General features: G+C 42.5%; 1 pseudogene across 1 annotated transcript; it reads right to left on the bottom strand.

Annotated features, from left to right (window-relative positions):
• Positions 1 to 327: 327 nt before the first annotated feature.
• Positions 328 to 12,560, bottom strand: LOC309637226 (olfactory receptor 52M1-like; annotated as a pseudogene). The gene has a single exon. The product of its transcript is annotated as an olfactory receptor 52M1-like (transcript).
• Between the last annotated feature and the right edge of the window lie 2,621 nt (positions 12,561 to 15,181).

Here is a 15,181-nt window from a genome sequence, read left to right as displayed (position 1 = left end):
AGAGTTTGAGAAGGATAGGTGTTAGCTGTTCTCTAAATGTTTGATAGAATTTCCCTGTGAAGCCATCTGTTCCTGGGCTTTTGTTTGTTGGAAGATTTTTAATCACAGTTTCAATTTCAGTGCTTGTGATTGGTCTATTCATATTTTCTATTTCTTCCTGATTCAGTCTTGGAAAGTTGTACTTTTCAAAGAATTTGTCTATTTCTTCCAGGTTGTCCATTTTATTGGCATATAGTTGCTTGTAGTAGTCTCTCATGATCCTTTATATTTCTGCAGTGTCAGTTGTTCTCCTTTTTCTTTTTTTTTTTTTACTTTTTAAAATTTATTTATTTATGGCTGTGTTAGGTCTTCATTTCTGTGCGAAGGCTTTCTCTAGTTGTGGCAAGCGGGGGCCACTCTTCATCGCAGTGCGCGGACCTCTCACTATCGCGGCCTCTCTTGTTGTGGAGCACAGGCTCCAGACGCACAGGCTCAGCAATTGTGGCTCACGGACCCAGCTGCTCTGTGGCATGTGGGATCTTCCCAGACCAGGGCTCGAACCCGTGTCCCCTGCATTGGCAGGCAGACTCTCAACCACTGCGCCACCAAGGAAGCCCACTTCTCCTTTTTCATTTCTAATTCTATTCATTTGAGTCTTCTCCCTTTTTTTCTTGATGAGTCTGGCTAATGGTTTATCAATTTTGTTTATCTTCTCAAAGAAACAGACTTTAGTTTTATTGATCTTTGCTATTGTTTCCTTCATTTCTTTTTCATTTATTTCTGATCTGATCTTTATGATTTCTTTCCTTCTAACTTTGGGGGTTTTTTTTTTGTTCTTTTTCTAATGGCTTTAGGTGTAAGGTTAGGTTGTTTATTCGAGATTTTTTCTTGTTTCTTGAGGTAAGATTGTATTGCTATAAACTTCCCTTTTAGAACTGCTTTTGCTGCATGCCATAGGTTTTGGGTCATTGTGTTTTCATTGTCATTTGTTTCTAGGTATTTTTTGATTTCCTCTTTGATTTCTTCAGTGATCTCTTAGTTATTTAGTAGTGTATTGTTTAGCCTCCATGTGTTCGTATTTTTTACAGTTTTTTTCCTGTAATTGATATCTAGTCTCATAGCATTGTGGTCGGAAAATATACTTGATAAAATTTCAATTTTCTTACATTTGTGACCCAAGATAAGATGTATCCTGGAGAATATTGCATGAGCACTTGAGAAGAAAGTGTATTCTGTTGTTTTTGGATGGAATGTCCTATAAATATCAATTAAGTCCTTCTGATCTAATGTGTCTTTTAAAGCTTCTTTTTCTTATTTTCATTTTGAATGATCTGTCCATTGGTGAAAGTGGGGTGTTAAAGTCCCCTACTATTATTGTGTTAGTGTTGATTTCCCCTTTTATGGCTGTTAGCATTTGCCTTATGTATTGAGGTGCTCCTATGTTGGTTACATAAATATTTACAATTGTTATATCTTCTTCTTGGATTGATCCCTTGATCATATGTAGTGTCCTTCTTTGTCTCTTGTAATAGTCTTTATTTAAAGTCTATTTTGTCTGATGTGTGTATTGTCTCATGTGTGTATTGCTACTCCAGCTTTTTGATTTCCTTTTGCATGGAATATCTTTTTCCATCCCCTAAATTTCAGTCTGTATGTGTGCCTAGGTCTGAAGTGTATCTCTTGTAGACAGCATATATACATATCTTGTTTTTGTATCCATTCAGCCAGTCTGTGTCTTTTGGTTGGAGCATTTAATCCATTTACATTTAAGGTAATTATTGATGTGTATGTTCCTATTACCATTTTCTTAATTGTTTTGGGTTTGTTATTGTAGGTCTTTTCCTTCTCTTGTGTTTCCTGCCTAGAGAAGTTCCTTTAGCATTTGTAGTAAAGCTGGTTTGGTGGTGCTGAATTCTCTTAGCTTTTGCTTGTCTGTACAGGTTTTAATTTCTCTGTCAAAAATTAATGAGATCCTTGCTGGATAGAGTAATCTTGGTTGTAGATTTTTCTCTTTCATCACTTTAAATATGTCCTGCCACTTCCCTTCTGGCTTGCCGAGTTTCTGCTGTAAGTTCAGCTGCTAACCTGATGGGGTTTCCCTTGTATGTTATTTGTTGCTTTTCCCTTGCTGCTTTTAATATTTTTTCTTTGAATTTAATTTTTGATAGTTTGATAAAATATGTGTTGTTGTGTTTCTCCTTGGGTTTATCCTGTATGGGACTCTCTGTGCTTTCTGGACTTGATTATTTACTTTCCCATGTTAGGGAAGTTTTCAACTATAATCTCTTCAAATATTTTCTCAGACCCTTTCTTTTTCTCTTCTTCTGGGACCCATATAGTTCTCATGCTGGTGTGTTTAATGTTGTCCAAGAGGTCTCTGAGACTGTCCTCAATTCTTTTCATTCTTTTTTCTTTATTCTGCTGTGTGGCAGTTATTTCCCCTATTTTATCTTCCAGGTCATTTATCCATTCTTCTGCCTCAGTTATTCTGCTGTTGATTCCTTCTAGAGTATTTTTAATTTCATTTATTGTGTTGTTCATCATTGTTTGTTTGCTCTTTAGTTCTTCTAGGTGCTTGTTAAACTGTTCTTGTATTTTCTCCATTCTATTTCCAAGATTTTGGATCATCTTTACTATCATTACTCTGAATTCTTTTTCAGGTAGACTGCCTATTTCCTCTTCATTTGTTTGGTCCGGTGGGTTTTTACCTTGCTTCTTCATCTGCTGCACCTTTCTCTGTCTTCTCATTTTGTTTAACTTACTGTATTGCGGGTGTCCATTTAGCAGGCTGCAGGTTTATAGTTCCCGTTATTTTTGGTGTCTGCCCCCAGTGTGTGAGGTTGGTTCAGTGGCTTGTGTAGGTTTCCTGGTGGAGGGGACTGGTGCCTGTGTTCTGGTGGGTGGGGCTCTATCTTGTCTTTCTGGTGGGCTGGGCTGCATCCGGTGGTGTGTTTTGGAGTGTCTGAACTTAGTATGACTTTAGGCAGCCTCTCTGCTAATGGGTGGGGTTGTGTTCCTGTCTTGCTAGTTTGGCATGGGGCATCCAGCACTGGAGCTTGCTGGCCGTTGGGTAGGGCTTGGTCTTAGTGTTGAGACAAAGATCTCTGGGAGAGCTCTCGCCAATTGATATTATGTGGGACTGGGAGGTTTCTGGTGGTCCAATATCCTGGACTCAGCCCTCCCACCTCAGAGGCTCAGGTCCAACACCCAGCCGGAGCACCAAGACCTTGCCAGCCACACAGCTCATAAAAAAAGGAAGAAAGAGAGAAGAAGAAAAAAAAAAAGACAAAATCCTTGGACAAATGGTAAAAACAAACCTAAAAAGACAATCACACAAATAAGCATACACATACACACTCAAAGAAAAAGGAAAACAATTTTTTTAATGTTTAAATATGTATAAAAATAAAATATATATATATAAATTTAAAAAGAGAGCACCAAACCAATAAACAAATCCACCAATGATAATAAGCACTGAAACTAAACTAGGATAAATATAAAATCAGAAACAAATTAGACAGAGAAAGCAAACCTCAAGTCTACAGTTGCTCCCAGAGTCCACCTCCTCAATTTTGGGAACATATGTTGTCTAGTCAGGTATTCTGCAGATGCAACGTTTATCAAGTTGATTGTGGGGATTTAATCCACTGCTCCTGAGGCTGCTGGGAGAGATTTCCCTTTCTCTTCTTTGTTCTCACAGCTCCTGGGGTTCACCTTTGATTTTGGGCCCCCCTCTATGTGTAGGCCACCCTGAGGAGTCTGTTCCCCACCCAGACAGAAAGGGGTAAAGCAGCAGCTGATTAGTGCTCTCTTGCTCATTCAAGCCTGGGAGAGGGAGGTGTATGGTAGTCATAATTGGAATGCGGGGTGATCCTGTAGCAGCAGAGGCCAGTGTGACACTGCAACAGCCTGAGGCATGCCGTGTGTTCTCCTGGGGAAGTTGTCTCTGGATTACGTGACACTGGCAGTGGCGTGCTGCACAGGCTCCCCGGGGGGTGTGCGTAGTGACCTGTGCTTGCACACAGCCTTCTTGGTGGCAGTGGCAGCAGTGTTAGCAGTTCATGCCCAACTCTGGGGTCCGAGCTGATAGCCATGGTTTGTGCCCGTCTCTGGAGCTCGCTTAGGTGGTGCTCTGCCTTCTGTGGGCACACAGGGAAGGAATCACCTCTTCTCACACACCCCAAAACAATGGTCTTTTGCCTCTTTGGCAGGTCCAGACTTTTTCCCGGACTCCCTCCCAGCTAGCTGTGGTGCACTAGCCCCCTTTTGGCTGTCTTCACACAGCCAACCCCAGTCCTCTCCCTGGGGTCTAATCTCCAAAGCCTGAGCCTCAACTCCCAGACCTCACCTGCCCTAGTGGTTGAGCAGACAAGTGTCTCAGGCTGGTGAGTGCTGGTCAGCACCAATCCTTTGTGTGGGAATCTCTCCACTTTGTCCTCTGCACCCCTGTTGCTGCGCTCTCCTCCGTGGCTCCAAAGCTTCCCCCCCTCCACCTCCCGTCCCGGCCAGTGAAGGGGCTTCCTAGTGTGTGGAAACTTTTCCTCCTTCACAGCTCCCTCCCAGAGGTGCGGGTCCTGTCCCTATTCTTTTGTCTTTTTTTTTTTTTTTTTGCTTTTGCCCTATCCAGGTACGTGGGGATTTTCTTGCCTTTTGGGAAGTCTGAGGTCTTTTGCCAGTGTTCAGCAGGTGTCCTGTAGGAGTTGTTCCACATGTAGATGTATTTCTGATGTATATCTGGGGAGGAAGGTGATCTCTGCCTCTTACTCCTCTGCCATCTTGAAGGTCTTCCCAGTAATTCTCCTTCTAATGAACTCTAATTCAGTGGGGTCTTTTTTCTTAAAGAGTAGTTTCTCAGACATCTTTGTTCTGTCTTGTGAGTTCACTGCCCCTGGACGCATTGGCTACTATAGGACAGTGAGCATGTGCTGCGAAATCCCCAGCATCAATGAAAGGGTGTATGAGGTCCTTGGATGAAGAGCCCAAGGCACCAAATACAGATAGTAAATCTTCCCTCTCCCCACAAAATAAAATTAAAAACCTACATCTAATAGGGAAGAAGCAGATTTGGGGGTAGAAATGTCCTTGTGTAATGTGTCAGTCCTCAGTATAAGAAGGCTGGGGACACTATTACCTGTAGCTCTATGTGAACCAAAATGGGCAAAGGCCATTATCTATGAGCTATGAATGTTCTAATATCAAAGCTGTAGTTTGGAGCTGAGAGAGTCCCATTAGGTAATATCTATTAAATAAGTAAGAGACACTTTCCAAGAGTGAGCTGAGTAGAGATAAGGATAGGGCAACCTCAGGGAACAGTTGGAGAAAGGAACCTCCGCATAGGAAGAAAGTCCAAACAACTCAGATTGGTAGTCAACACAACTAAAATTTCAGCCCAGTGGCTGAGATGCTGAGGTACCTCCAGGAGTATTTTAGTCAGCTTCCCCCAAAATCCCAGAGCTGTTCAAATTTTTGTCTCACAAGGACCAAACAGTTGGTAATATATCCCTTATACTATTTTCCCATCTGTTCTGAGTACAACAGTTGGGAGGGAGAGAGGAGCAATTTGGAATGAAAACTTAAAAAAAAAAAAAAAAAGTGGTAATTTAATGGTAGTAACCAAACACTTAAAAACAAGCTGCTACAGAGGAAAACTGACACTGTTGCAGCCCAGTTTCCTCAATCTGCTAGTCTAGAGCAGTATCAGGCTATTCTTATAGCTGTGTCTCCCTTCCCATGAGGCATCATGAATTGTGGGAATGCCTGTTAACTTCAAGCTAGCTGCTCTGCCTTCAGGCTACACCTTAAACTCAATTGCTTGAGGACACTACTGACACGAGGTCCTTCAGATTTATCTGCACTTAGAACTTCGCTCATGTATTCTGTTCCAGGGTAAGGAAAAGAGAGCATCGCTAAGCTATGTATTGAGAGTTGTGACAGTTACACAGCTTTCATTCTCAAAGATCTGAGAGCAGTCTTTGAAGAGAGATCAGGGGCTGGATTACAGAAATAATCAATAAACAGCCTATAATAGGAAAGACTTTCTTGAGCCAAACAGGACTGTAGCCCAGGAGACAGCCTCTCAGCTTCGAGAAACTGCTCAGTTGATGCATATTTCTGCATAGTCTTATATTCCTTGTTCTGATAAGGCATAAACATGACAGGGGGATGTTCCTTTAAAGTTTCAAAAGAGACAAACTGAGTATCTGTACAGTGAGACAGCAGGACCCTGGTGTCTGAGAAGGGGACCTTATTTTTGATGGAGAGTTAACATGGATGCCATAGGAAAGGAGTTATTTATCCTTATCTTTAAAATGGACATTCTTTACCTTAATGGTTAAAGAGCATGTGCTGTGTGTTTGACAGGCCATGAATGAGTCTGTCTTAGTTCACAAAAAGTCAAGTTTAACCATGTATAAGCCAAAAAGACTTCCCCATACCTCAATATGTGAACATTTTCTCCATCAGGTTTATAATCATAAGAGGTATTAGCTTTCCTCACAGGACTGACTTGTGCACACGAGTTGAAGATTTTTCAGTGGGAGTTACCATAGTTGCATTAGAATGGGCCCTCTGAGAAGCAGGTGACAACATGAAATTAGATGTGTCAGAGGTATACAGAGGGGAAATGCTCATGAAGTAAGACAAAGAGGGATCCTGAGGCTGGAAAAGCCATGAAATCACAAGCAGATCTGATCTGAGAGGGAGGGAGGAAAGAAGAGGAAGGACTTAGGCTTTCGTGTATTTCTAAGAACACTTTGGCAAGGCTGCATGTAAGGCTTGAGCCAAGGGAACTCATGAGGAATCCGGTATCACACTCCAGTAGACCTGCCTTATTAGCGCTGTGTTCATCTATTGGTTGGAAGCCACTAGGGCTTAGCAATGCCATGAACTTGAGAGCACAATGATTGAGACTATCAGTCAAATATGCTCCTTGCAGTCCAATCTGAAAAGCATATTTTTTATGGCCACCACAATCCCTGCTTGCCTTGCACAGATCTCCTTCAGATTTTAGGAGAAGCTCCTCCATAGTTACTGTGGGCCTGTCTTGCTAAGGGCAAAATGGAAAGGAAGGAAGGATGAGCTCTACAGCCCCAGTTTCTGAAATTTTGCTCAGAGATACAGCTGTTACTTCAGTTGATAGATTGCATCCTAAAGGATAGGACTCCAATCCTGTGAAGTGCTGCCTTTTGAACTGTTTTTTAGCTGTTTTTAGAAGACTGCTCTGGCATTCTGTGGGGCCAACTCCTGGTTGGTGAAACTGGTAATGCTACCAGTGGATCCCATGGTTATGAGCCCTGTCCTGCATATCCTTCTCTGAAGAGTGTCTATTCTTTCAGTACTATGTCATATGGAATGTCCTGCTTATAATCAGGCATTCAGGAAGCCCTCAAAGAGAAGTGCTGGTCAAGGCTCTGTGGGGAAAGAAAGGCAAATACATACCCAGAATAGTATGTGTCATTGGTAGTGCAAACCACCGTACTTCCTAGGATTCAAGAGGCCCAGAGGAGTTGACTTGCCACCAAGTGGCCTCCTTGAGGAATAACCCTATTATATCTGTGTTTCAGCATTGATGTCTATTGCTGACAGGCATTTAGAGGCAGCAGTCAACATTGATCATGGGGCATCTACATGGCTGGGTCCACACGTAGTCTCCTTTGCTGCTACTGTTGCTCGTTCATAATGTTAAGTGACAGTGATACTTGTACCGTAGTCTGGACCTAAAACAGCCTTCTTGCTTTGGGCCCGCTCAAAGCTATACTTCCATGACTTTGGGTACATGGACTAAAGCAAGATTCCTAAGTGAGGAATACATTCTCTTCAGAATCCAAGGTGGTAGGCATTATGCTTTCTATCTGGTAAAATATGCAAGATGAAGATCTTTTACTGGTAATGATTTTTAACCATGGGCCCCCTAAAATTCACTGAAGTTCTAGGTTTTTAATGTTAAGATTTGTCTCCTACGCTTTGGAGCATGTGTGTCTTACTAAGGCCTCTATTGTACTAAACACCTCTAGTTCATTTTGCCAGATCAACATGCCATCGGTGGATGATGGTGGAGGTCCATAGGATGTCCAGTCATCTTCAAATTATATTATGACACAGGAAAAGAGTTAACATGCTCTTGAGGCAAACTGTATATGAGAACTATTGTCCATCCCCTGTTAATGGAAATTGTTTTGGGTATTTTATCACTAAGATGGAAAACAGTACATTTGCCAAATTCTCCATGTACCTCTGAAGCATTTTTGACTCTTGGTGGAGAGAAGTGTTAGAGGTTATTTGGCCTTCCCAACTCTTTGGCTCTTACCTCACAGGCCAGCAACACCACATGGAAGTTACTCAACCTACCAAGTACAGTCATTCTAATTATTCATTAAGTGACTGAGAACTGACTTTCTCCCAAACTTCAATTACTAACTAGACTCTGCTACCCAGAGTAGAACCCCAACTCTAACAGAGGGACCAAGATTATGCTTTTGATTTCTGGGTGTCAGTGTCATCTCAAACTTTAACCTTCAATGCCTTGGTATTCCCCTCTTTTTAGTATAAAATTGCCTGAGTAAATGGCCAAAGTTATCTTTTAGGAAGGTCTCAGGAAACCGTCATGGTATATAATAGGCATGATTTTTCACAGTTCTTCCACTTAGGTATCCAGGTACCTCTTTAGTTACAGTCCTAGATCTGAACACTGGCACAGGTCTGGGAACTGAGCAAGAGACTGACTTTATTGGAGTGACCATCCTCAGCCTCCTCAGCCTCCATTCTTGCCTTGTCCTATGAATGGTAAGCAGAGCCTTGCTGGCTGCTCATCTGTTTTGGCCCTTGGGACACAATATCCTATTAACTATCTTTAAAACTCCCTGTGGGCCAAGCCCCTTTGATTTTTGCCAGTTTTTAGAGTAATTTCAACCCTCTGGCTTGTTAAGTGCTCCCATCTGGCCTCTGCTATGGCAAGGGGACCACAGCCATGTGCTCACAGTAGGAGTGGGAGATGACACAGGCTTTGTAAAGGGGCAGCTGCAGGTGGATCATCAGAGGCAGGGGTCCAATGTAGAATACACCCCAGAAGAGGCCAGCTAGCCCCAAACATCCCACCACAGTATGAGTGAGCACTGTGGTATGATGGAGTGGGTCGCAGATGGCTATGTAGTGGTCAAAAGCCAAGACAAGGAAGACGCCTTACTCAACTGTGGCAAAGCAGTGGATGAGGAACATTTGAGCCAAGGAGGCATCCAAGCCAATGTCAACAGCACCAAATCAGAAGATTCCCAGCAGTCTGGGAATAGTGGAAGTGGACAGAACCAGGTCAATGATAGCCTATAGGCACAGGAAGAAGTACATGGGCTGGTGCAGGCAGTGCTCCACCATTACCACAGCCAGAGTGGTGACATTCTCCTCCATGGCCACCAGGTATATGCAGCCAAGGGGGATGGAGAGCCAGATGTGCAGGGACTCCAATCCTGGAATGCCAGTGAGCTGGAAGCAGCTGGGTGCCGAGCAGACATTATGAAAAGTGAGCATGGCTAGTTATAAATGCACCTGCTCACTTGTGCCTCAAAATGCAGTAGAACTTTTTTTCTGGAAATAAAAGACAAGAATATTCTTAGGTCCTATAATAAGGAATAGGTTGATTGACTAGATAAGATTCTATAAACATTCTTCAAAGTTACAGAATAATGTCACAAGTTATTACTATGTGAGGATGTCTACAGATTTATCAAGCACAAGCCAGAATACATATTTGAATGAAATGTATGAATATCTTTTTTGCAATATGACTCTCAAAGTAATGTTTTTGCATCAATGAAAGTGACCTAAGGTGGACAAGTAACTATTAAGTCATTTAACTCTTGTAGGTTGGCTATTAGGTATTTCTTAGAATCATATAAGCAGGATTCAGTGTGAGGGCTCCTTGATTAGAGATGCATTGATACTGAAAGATACAGTCTGGGACTCTAGATAGACCCCTGGGACTATCTAGACTCTATGGTAAGTCAAAGCTTAATCTTGGGGCCAGCATTAGCTATTGCATGAGCTGAAATATTTAATCTGCAGGCCAAGATCACAAGGCAGATGCAGGCTGGTGAAGACTCTCCGGGGAGTGGAACAAAAATGATTTCTGACAGGTGAGAGCTGATGATTGGAGCTCAGTTTTTGTGTCTGCCCAAAGGTAGATCCATGCAAGGGCTTACTGCTTTCTTGGAGGCTGAATGAGGATAAGATTCCAGAAGCAAAGAGGGTTCTCCCCAGGACGGAAAAAAGATAACATTCATTGTAGAATAGCATGAAGCCTAGATGACTATTTGGCCAAAAAGTCGGCCTTACTCGGAGTTCAGAGCAATTGGCTAATAGAGAGATGTATATTGAGAAAGACAACATGGAAATAGTTTTATTTTTTTTAGGGTCTAAAGGATCATGCCAGAATGTGTTCCTATATACAATAGAAGAATGTCAGGGGAATAAGTATGTAAGAAGCTTTGTCTTCTACATCTTGAGCCTAGTTGGTTTGAATATAGCAAAGTAGCCAGTATCTGGTCTTTAGAATTTTTCAGATCTGATTTCATATCTTGGCAGTAGGAGGTTGAGGCAAATTACTTTATCCCATTAGTTAAATACAACTGACCTCATTCTACAACAAAATTAAGTAGTGTGCCCTAGAGAAGTCATGAGGATTGAATGAGAAGGCAGTGTCTGAGGCACAGTAACCCTAAGCTTTAGCTCTTTAGACAGTTGAGACTAATGTGTAAAACCAAAGATACATTCAGTAAACTTCAAGAAACGTTGGACTGTCTCTCTCCAGGTAGCCATGGTGCCAGGAGGATGGCAACTCGTGTAAGATGGTTGTAGTGACTTTATCCCACAGAATCCCTCTGCTTGAGCTGGGTTTTTCCTCCATCTCAAGGTTCTCATAGATGACTATGAATGAGAATAGAGAAAGTGTTGGCAGAAGCAGGAAAAAGGGAAGGTGAAAAGGCTGAGTTACTGGGGCTGGGAAGGAAAGAGTGCACAGGAATCAGCCTGTGATTGAGGTGAGGAGGTGGGGTGAGCAAGGCTCTAGGCTGGTGGGAACCTGTCTTGGTTTCTTACCCTTTGCATTGCTTATTCTCCATCTGTTCCTCCAGATCTCTGTTCTCTGTCCCCAGAAGCTGACACTTATGGGGTACTGCTTCTCTTTTTCCCTCCAAATTCTAGGTGGGCTCAGCCAGTGTGAGGCAGGAGATAAGAGGGTGAGACTAGACATCAAGAACTTATTCCCCCGTCCCTTTCTGCCAGGCACACTTGGCAGTGCTGTGATTTTCTACCAAAGACCACAGCTCCTGAAAAGTGACCCCCTTCCCTGCACTTGTGTTCTGGCAACTGCATCTTGCCTTACCTGGTAGGCCTGAGTTAGGTGATGCTGCTCCCTGGGGTTAGTCCTGGGCCTCCACCATCACTTGTCAGTTTCCTTAACCCTTCCCAGGCCTCTGTAGATGATCTCTTCAGTTGCCCCCTTGACCATGACACTTCTTCTCTGGATATATCAGAACAGATCCCAATAGTATACAGTCTTCACCAGTATCATCCCTTGAAAACTTGCCTGCTTCCTCAGAAGGACACACCTGAAAGTGGACAACTTCACAGAACTAGGTCCAAAGACAAAAGAGCTATAATCTCATTGTGGTCAAGTGCTAAATGATCTTGACTACGCTGTCTAGATTTACATTTAAAGGGGTCTTGTCTACTTTACCCCACTAAGCAAAATTGTAATCATGCAAAGAAATGTCTTACTCCAGAAAAGGGAAAATTTTTGAATAGAAACATCAGCGGAACTTGGCAAATGAATTTGTCTTCTGTTCTGATGCTTGTCCCACTTACAGTGGTTACCTTCCTCCTATGATAGACACTGAAACATCTTGCACACTATCTTCCCTTCTGATGTTGAGTCCCATCACTACTGAGCCACACCCTGGGGCAGTGGTTCCCCTCTACGTTTGGGCAGAGCAGTCATGTTGTAGGAGGATCTCACAGACCAAATTACATAAGAGGCTAAATCTATACCTAATGAATTATGAGCATAAGAAGGGATTTCTCTTGAAAGTAGGCAGACCTCTACTACGTTCCAGACCTTATTAGATCCAAGTCTAATGTCCCCCTTCCTTTGAACTGGCCTCAAGCCCTGGAGTAGGTAGATTTGATTTTTATCCCTCTTTCCTTCCTCATACCTAACAACACATAGAGCTGTTTTCATGATGGACGTTCCATCTCCATCTCATCTCTTCCTCTTCCTGTCCATCTCCAGGAACATATGAAACTGAAAAGTGTACCCACGACTCGGGGGATGCACTTCAACTGCTGGGTGGAGGTGGCTGAGCTTTGGGACTAGATTTGGTGACCGTTATTCTTTCTAAGATCCTAACACACCTTAACTTATGCCTCCCTAGTCAGAAGCCCAGCCCTCACACCTTAAACACAACCGAAGGAGGCTACAGGACAGCTCCCACCTGAGCTGTATCCAAGTACATTTACCAACACCAACCACTGTTATTACCATTCTCACCCTGCTCACTACCTTCCTACGGGGCTGAATTTTGCCATTTCCCAACTCTCAAGTTATTCTGTCCCTGTTAACTACCGATGTTCTTTCCTGGTGTTTGAATAGAGTATTCTCACCTTCCTCACCTAGATGATCCTTACAGATGCATAATGCCACAGCTTAGGTATCACCCTAAACAGGCCCGTCTTTGTACTTCACACACATAGTAATATGGATTGCCTGCTTACCTGCGTGTTTCCCTGAACAGAATGTAAGTTCCATGAGAGTCGGGAGTGTGTTTACCTTGTTCTCTACTGTAATACCTGTTCTAGCACGGTGCCTGGCTATGTTAAATAAGAATAAAATACCATGCCTTTTTAAAGCACCTGGAGGTATTTTGGAGGGTCCTGCATTGACTAGTGAACTAGAGTCCTCTTCAGCCTCCTTGTGTGTGACTCTGTGTGGACTCCACCCTTTCGAAGTCACCTTCCAAGAGAATTCCTTCCTTTTGGGTCTTGGAGACTTATACAGGAGCATGATCTAAAGTTGGATGCCCAGGAGTCCCAAGTCTGTTCTTCCTTACGAGTTGGGAATGCTTACTGATGACTTTTACTCCTTTTCTAGATTCTCCTTGTAAGATGCTCTTACCTGGGATGGGTAGTGTCAACAAGAGCCTGGGGCTCTGCAAATGCCTCTGAGACCTGTCACTTATAAGCATTCTGTTCAGGGGTAAAGGAAATTTCACTTTTAACCTTCCCACCATCTCAGTGGAGAAGGAAAATAGCAGGCTTTGTCCCAAAGAATGGACACATATTCTAAAACTGAACAGTTATCTGCAACACGTCAGGGTTGGTCCAGAGAAGTCTGGGTCTATGTAGGGGAGGCTTCTTATTTGAATCATGATCCCTTGGGTCCAAGTCCTGCTCTTGCTTGTTCTCCAACCTCCCTGGAGTCTACAGCTAGTCTAAGGATGCCAAGTAGAAATCAGAAAGGCCTTTCTAGAGGAGGGATGAAGAATCTTCTTGGGATTAGAACTCAGCCTGGCTGTCAATCTCTAAGGACGTTTGATATCCTTACAGCACTTGGAGATGGTGGTAGAGTCCTGAATTAACTTCAAGACAGACAAGTGGTTATTACCTACAAATGAGATAGTGCAGGTTTTTCCCTCATTCTGCTTTACATTGTAAGAGAAGGACCCCAGGGACTTGAGTAGAGCAGTGCATCTCCTTTACATCTTTCTGAACCTAAACTTCCCAACCTAAAATCCCATTACTTAGAAAGGAGGAAAACTTTTCTGTTTGGCTTATCCCCTGGTGTGTCCTAATGGGCTTCTCATGGGTTGTGGGGCATCACGCTTTAGGACATGTGACAAGACATGGCCTTTGAAGCTGAAAAGGCTTGAGTTTGCAAGCCAGCTTGGTTACATACTCACTGTGTAACCTTGAACAAGTTGTTTCATACTCAATTTTTCAAGCATAAAGTAGGAATAATACCTATCTCTGGGTAGCTCTCATAATTGAGATACTGTATAAAAAGGGACTAGTAAGGAAACATACCAGGTGCTTAAACAGCATTGTTATTACCATCACTGCTGTTTTTGCTTCTGGGAGGGGTTAAGTCTGAGACAGGCATCCTTAAGCGTTTCCCTCAGACCAGGAGCCAATGTCAGGGCAGGAGTTAATGAACTAGAATCAATATAGAAAAAATCTAATTTTTACTTCTACACCCTTTCCAGAGGATTCTACTTCTCTCGTACCTCAGGAAAAGCTAGGAACTTCTAGAAGCTTGCTACCTGCTCCCCAATCTTAAATGTTATATTTTATGTAAAACTGCTTGTGGTTACTGAAATATACAGGGTTATTTCTTGCTTCAATGCCTGTGCACATGTTATACCCTCAGCCCAGTAAAAGGAAGAATTTCATTCCATACAGATTCGTATCTAATTTTCGAAACTTGGGTCAGTAATCACCTTGTCCAAATGATGAGCTCTGCCTTTTAGAGTTTAATAGATGACCTATGTTTCTCTGTACCTGGATCTCTTGCATGTTATTTAGAAATAAGTATTCAATAAATCAGTGCGTTTAAATTGAATCACATTAAAGGCTAGAATAAGGCTTCTCTCTTTAATAACTTGATTTTATGGACCAACTCAAAACAACCTCTCAATTGATGCGGAGGTATGAGATGTGCAGAAGAGCATTAGAAATTAACTTTCTTCACCTTAAATATATGTTAAATCAGATGTGTATTCAGCCTTGGAAGCAGAGATGAATCAGAAGCAAACATTATCTGTGCTCATTCTAACACTGTCCAGGAGAGGGCATCCTGGCGCAAGTATGAGATACCAATGGCTGACTGGGCTCTACAGAACAAAGGAAAACATCAAGCTTGGTGTCATTAAATATCTTAATCCTTCATTTGAGTGTGCCAATTCAGGGTTAATTAGATAAGACAAACCTATCTTGCAACCTAGCTTCCGATGTAGGTCAGTCAAAGCTGAAGAGAATGTGCTGCTTCAGGCCAACATAATGATACCAGCAACCCCAAATATGTAGCTCCATTTCTGTTTATAAATTGACTATTGCATTTCTGGTTTATAACCTTATCAATGAATTGTTACTGTTGCTCTGAAATAAGCCACTGTTCATGCATAACTCTGGTGTATGAACAGCACCCTGAGCTTGTTAG

This window comes from Balaenoptera physalus, assembly GCF_965194825.1.
Source record: "Balaenoptera physalus genome assembly, chromosome: 10".
Lineage (NCBI taxonomy): Eukaryota > Metazoa > Chordata > Mammalia > Artiodactyla > Balaenopteridae > Balaenoptera > Balaenoptera physalus.
This window is presented reverse-complemented; position numbering and strand designations above follow the sequence as displayed.